The sequence below is a fragment of the Pristiophorus japonicus genome, unplaced genomic scaffold (assembly GCF_044704955.1).
Source record: "Pristiophorus japonicus isolate sPriJap1 unplaced genomic scaffold, sPriJap1.hap1 HAP1_SCAFFOLD_37, whole genome shotgun sequence".
NCBI classification, from domain to species: domain Eukaryota; kingdom Metazoa; phylum Chordata; class Chondrichthyes; family Pristiophoridae; genus Pristiophorus; species Pristiophorus japonicus.
In genome coordinates, this window is record NW_027253543.1 from 6,806,693 (window position 1) to 6,813,289 (window position 6,597).

The following is a 6,597-nucleotide window of genomic DNA, read 5'->3' on the forward strand; positions in this document are numbered from 1 at the left end:
GATATCTGTACACTGACTGGTGTCTCTCAGCCCCTATCCCTCAGGCAGATATCTGTACACTGACTGGCGTCTCTCAGTCCTTCCCTCTCAGTGAGGTATCTGTTCACTGACTGGTGTCTCTCAGTCCGCTCTCCCTCAGGGAGATATCTGTACACTGACTGGTTTCTCTCAGTCCTCTCTCTCAGGGACATATCTGTACACTGACTGGTATATCTCAGTCCCTCTCCCCAGCGACATAACTGTATACTGACTGGTGTCTCTCTCTCCCTCCCGCTCAGGGTGATATCTGTACACTGACTGGTGTCTCTCAGTCCCTCTCCATCAGGCATATATCTGTACACTGACTGGCGTCTCTCAGTCCCTCCCTCTGAGTGAGATATCTGCACACTGACTGTTGTCTCTCAGTCCCTCTCCATCAGGCATATATCTGCACACTGACTGGTGTCTCTCAGTCCCTCCGTCTCACGGAGATATCTGTACACTGACTGGCGTCTCTTCAGCCCTCCCTCTCAGGGAGATATCTGTTCACTGACTGGTGTCGCTCAGTCCCTCTCGCTCAGGGAGATATCTGTCCACTGACTGATGTCTCTCAATCTCTCTGTCTCTCAGGGAGATATGCGCACATTGAATGGTCTCTCAGTTCTCTCCCCCAGGGACATATCTGTATACTGACTGGCTCCTCTCAGTCCCTCCCTCTCAGGTTAATGTCTGTACACTGACTGGTGACTCTCGGTCCAGTGTCACTCAGGGAGATATCTGTACACAGACTGGTGTCGATCAGTCCCTCTCCCTCAGGGAGATATATATATATGTCCTCTGACTGATGTCTCTCAGTCTCTCTGTCTCTCAGGGATATATCTGCGCACGTATTGGTTTCTCTCAGTCCCTCTCCCTCAGCGACATATCTGAATACTGACTGGTGTCTCTTAGTCCCTCTCGCTGAGGGAGATATCTATGCACTGACTGGTTTCTCTCATTCCCTGTCTCTCATGGAGATATCTGCACACTGACTGGTGTCTCTCGGTCCCTCTCCATCAGGCATATATCTGTACACTGACTGGCGTCTCTCAGTCCCTCACTCTGAGTGAGATATCTTTACACTGACTGGTATCGCTCAGTCCCTCTCCCTCAGGGAGATATCTGTCCTCTGACTGGTCACTCAGTCCCTCTCCCCAAGGGAAATATCTGTACACTGAATCATGTCTCTCAGTCACTCTCTCTCAGCCATATATCTATACACTGAATGGCGACGCTCAGTCCCTCCGGCTCAAGGAGATATCTGTTGACTTATTAGTGTCTCTCAGCACACTCTCCCTCCGGGAGATAGTTGTGCACTGACTGGTGTCGCTCAGTCCCTCTCCCACAGGGAAATATATGTCCTCTGACTGATGTCTCTCAGTCTCTCTGTCTCCCAGGGAGATATCTGTAAACTTTACTGGTGTCTATTAGTCCCTATCCCTCACGGAGATATCTCTACGCCAACTGGTTTCTCTCAGTCCCTCTCCCTCAGGGTGATATCTGTACACTGACTGGTGACTCTCGTCCAGTATCGCTCAGGGAGACATCTCTGCACTTACTGGTGTGTCTCAGTCCCTCTTCCGCAGGCAGTTATCTGTACACTGACTGGCATCTCTTAGTCCCTCCCTCTCAGGGAGATATCTGTTCCCCGACTGGTGTCGCTCAGTCCCTCTCCCTCAGGGAGATATCTGTCCTCTAATTGATGTCTCTCAGTCAATCTGTCACTCATGGAGATATGTGTACACTGACAGGTCACTCATTCCTCTCCCCCAGGGAAATATCTGTATACTGACTGGCGTCTCTCAGTCCCTCCCTCTCAGGGAGATATCTATACACTGATTGGTTTCTCTCAGCCCCTCCCTCTCATGGACATATCTGTACACTGACTGATATATCTCAGTCCATCTCCGCCAGCTACATATCTGAACACTGACTGGTGTCTCTCAATCCCCTTCCCACATGCAGTTATCTGTACACTGAATGGTGTCTCACAGTCCCTCCCTCTAAGGTTGATATCTGTACACTGAATGATGACTCTCGTCCAGTATCGCTCAGGGAGATATCTGTGCACTTACTGATGTCTCTCAGTCCCTCCCTCTCAGGGTGATATCTGTACACTGACTGGTGTCTCTCAGTTTTTCTCCCTCAGGCAGATATCTGTACGCTGACTGGTGTGTCTCAGTCCCTCTCCCGCAGGCAGATATCTGTACACTGACTGGTGTCTCTTAATCCCTCCCTCTCAGGTTGATATCTGTACACTGACTGGTGACTCTCGTCCAGTATCGCTCAGGGAGATATCTGTGCACTTACTGGTGTCTCTCAGTCCCTCTCCCTCAGGGTGATATCTGTACACTGACTGGTGTCTCTGAGTCCCCGTCGCTCAGGCAGTTATCGGTACACTGACTGGCGTCTCTCAGTCCCTCCCTCTCAGGGAGATATCTGTACACTGACTGATATATCTCAGTCCCTCTCCCCCAGCTAATTATCTGAACACTGACTGGTGTCTCTCAATCCCCTTCCCTCAGGCAGTTATCTGTACACTGACTGGTGTCTCTCAGTCCCTCCCTCTCAGGGAGATATCTGTTCACTGACTGGTGTCTCTCAGTCCCTCTCCCTGAGGGAGATATTTATACACTGACTGGTTTCTCTCATTCCCTCACTCTCAGGTTGATATCTGTACACTGACTGGTGTCGCTCAGTCCCGCTCCATAAAGCATATATCTGTACACTGAGTGGCGTCTCTCAGTCCCTCCCTCTAAGTGAGATATTTGTACACTGACTGGTGTCGCTCAGTCCCTCTCCCTCAGGGAGATATCTGTCCTCGGACTGATGTCTCTCAGTCTCCCTGTCTCTCAGGGAGATATCTGTAAACTGACTGGTCACTCAGTCCCCCTCCCCCAGGGAAATATCTGTACACTGAATGCTGTCTCTCAGTCACTCAATCTCTCAGGCATATATCTGTACACTGACTGGCGGCGCTCAGTCCCTCCCTCTCAAGAGATATCTGTTGACTGATTGGTGTCTCTCAGCCCACTCTCCCTCCGGGAGATATCTGTGCACTGACTGGTGTCGCTCTGTCCCTCTCCCACAGGGAAATTTATGTCCTCTGAATGATGTCTCTCAGTCTCTCTGTCTCTCAGGGAGATATCTGTACACTCACTGTGTCTCTTAGTCCCACTCCCTCAGGGAAATCATTATGCACTGATTGGTTTCTCTCAGTCTCTCCCTCTCAGGTTGATATCTGTACACTGACTGGTGTCTCCCAGTCCCTCTCCCTCAGGCAGATATCTGTACACTGACTGGTGTGTCTCAGTCCCTCTCCCACAGGCAGATATCTGTACACTGACTGGTGTCGCTAAGTCCCTCTCCCTCAGGGAGATATCTGTCCTCTGACTGATGTCTCTCAGTCTATCTGTCTCTCAGGGAGATATGTGTACACTGACTGGTGACTCAGTTCTCTCCACCAGGGATATATCTGTACACTGACTGGTTCCTCTCAGTCCCTCTCTCGAAGGGACATATCTGTACACTGACTGGTATATCTAAGTCCCTCTCCCCCAGCGACATAACTGTACACTGACTGGTCTCTCTCTCTCCGTCCCTCTCAGGGTTATATCTGTAAACTGACTGCTGTCTCTCAGTCCCTCTCCCTCAGGCAGATATCTGTACACTGACTTGCGTCTCTCTGTCCCACTCTCCCCCATGGAAATAGCTGTACACTGACTGGTTTCCCTCAGTCCCTCCCTCTCATGTTGATATCTGTACACTGACTGGTGTCTCTCAGTCCCTCTCCCTGAGGCAGATAACTGTACACTGACTGGCGTATCTCAGTCCCTCCCTCTCAGGGAGATATCTTTTCACTGACTGGTGTCACTCAGTCCACTCTCCCTCAGGGAGATATCTGTATACTGACTGGTTCCTCTCAGTCCCTCTCTCGAAGGGATATATCTGTACACTGACTGGTGTTTCTCAGTCCCTCTCCATCAGGGAGATATCTGTCCTCTGACTGGTCACTCAGTCCCTCTCCCCAAGGGAAATATATGTACACTGAATGGTGTCTCTCAGTCTCTCTGTCTCTCAGGGAGATATCTGTAAACTCACTGGTGTCTCTTAGTCCCTCACCCTCAGGGAGATATATCTACGCCGACTGGTTTCACTCAGTCCCTGCATCTCAGAGTAATATCTGTACACTGACTGGTGTCTCTCAGTTTTTCTCCCTCAGGCAGATATCTGTAGACTGAATGGTGTGTCTCAGTCCTTCTCCAGCAGGCAGATATCTGTACACTGACTGGCATCTCTTCGTCCCCGTCGCTCAGACAGTTATCGGTACACTGACTGACGTCTCTCAGTCCTTCCCTCTCAGGGAGATATCTGTTCTCTGACTGATGTCTCTCAGTCTATCTGTCACTCAGGGAGATATGTGTACACTGACAGGTCACTCATTCCTCTCCCCCAGGGAAATATCTGTTCACTGACTGGTTTCTCTCAGTCCCTCCCTCTCTGGTTGATATCTGTACACTGACTGGTGACTCTCGTCCAGTATCGCTCAGGGAGATATCTGTGCACTTACTGGTGTCTCTCAGTCCCTCTCCCTCAGGGTGATATCAGTACACTGACTGGAGTCTCTCAGTCCCCGTCGCTCAGAAAGTTATCGGTACAATGACTGGCGTCTCTCAGTCCCTCCCTCTCAGGGAGATATCTGTACACTGATTGGTTTCTCTTAGCCCCTGCCTCTCAGGGACATGTCTGTACACTGACTGATATATCTCAGTCCCTCTCCCCCAGCGACATATCTGAACACTGACTGGTGTCTCTCAATCCCCTTCCCTCAGGCAGTTATCTGTACACTGACTGGTGTCTCTCAGACCCTCCCTCTCAGGGAGATATCTGTTCACTGACTGGTATCTCTTAGTCCCTCTCCCTGAGGGAGATATCGATACATTGACTGGTTTCTCTCATTCCCTCACTCTCAGGTTGATATCTGTACACGGACTGGTGTCTCTCAGTCCCTCTCCATCAGGGAGATATCTGTCCTCTGACTGATGTCTCTCAGTCTCTCTGTCTCTCAGGGAGATATCTGTAAACTGACTGGTCACTCAGTCCCTCTCCCCCAGGGAAATATCTGTACACTGAATGGTGTCTCTCAGTCACTCTCTCTCTCAGGCATATATCTGTACACTGACTGGCGGCGCTCAGTCCCTTCCTCTCAAGGAGATATCTGTTTACTGATTGGTGTCACTCAGCCCACTCTCCCTTCGGGAGATATCTGTACACTGACTGGTGTCGCTCTGTCCCTCTCCCACAGGGAAATATATGTCATCTAAATGATGTCTCTCAGTCGCTCTGTCTCTCAGGGAGATATCTGTACACTGACTGGCGTCTCTCCGACCCACTCTCTCAGGGAGATATCTGATAACTGAATGGTGTCTCTCATTCCCTCCCTCTCACGGAGATATCTGTACACTGACTGGTGTCTCGCATTCCCTCTCTTTCAGGGACATATCTGTCACTGACTGGTTTCTCTCAGTCCCTCCCTCTCATGTTGATATCTGTACACTGACTGGTATCTCTCAGTCCTCCTCTCTCATGGAGATATCTGAACAAAGACTGGTGTCTCTCAGTCCCACTCTCTCAGGGAGATATCTGATAACTGACTGGTGTCTCTCAGTCCCTCCCTCTCACCGAGATATCTGTACACTGACTGGCGCCTCTCTGTCCCTCCCTCTCAGCGAGATATCTGTGCACTGACTGCTGCTTTTCTGTCCCACTCTCTCAGGGAGATATCTGATAACTGACTGGTGTCTCTCAGTCCCTCCCTCTCACGGAGATATATGTTCATTGACTCGTGTCTCTCAGTCCCTCCCTCTCAGGGTAATATCTGTAAACTGACTGGTGTCTCTGAGTCCTCTCCCTCAGGGAGACATCTATACACTGTCTGGTTTCTCTCATTCCCTCTCCCTCAGGGAGACATCTGTACACTGAGTGGCATCTCTCATTTGCTCCCTCTCAAGGAGATATCTGTCCACTCACTGGCGTCTCTCAATCCCTCTCCCTGAGAGAGATATCTGTATACTGACTGGTTTCTCTCCGTCCCTCTCTCTCAGGGACATATCTGTACACTGTCTGGTATATCTCAGTCACTCTTCCCCAGCGACATAACTGTACACTGACTGGTCTCTCTCTCTCCCTACCTCTCAGGTGATATCTGTACACTGACTGCGGTCTCTCAGTCCCTCTCCCTAAGGCAGACATCTGTACACTGACTGGCGCCTCTCTATCCCTCCCTCTCAGGGAGATATCTGTGCACTGACTGGTGCTTTTCTGTCCCACTCTATCAGGGAGATATCTGAAAATTGACTGGTGTCTCTCAGTCGCTCCCTCTCACACTCACTTGTGTCTCGCAGTCCCGCTCTTTCAGGGACATATCTGTACACTGACTGGTATCTCTCAGTCCCCCTCCCTCAGGGAGATATCTGTACACTGACTGGTGTCTCTCAGTCCCACTCTCTCAGGGAGATATCTGATAACTGACTGATGTCTCTCAGTCCCTCCCTCTCACGGAGAAATCTGTTCACTGAC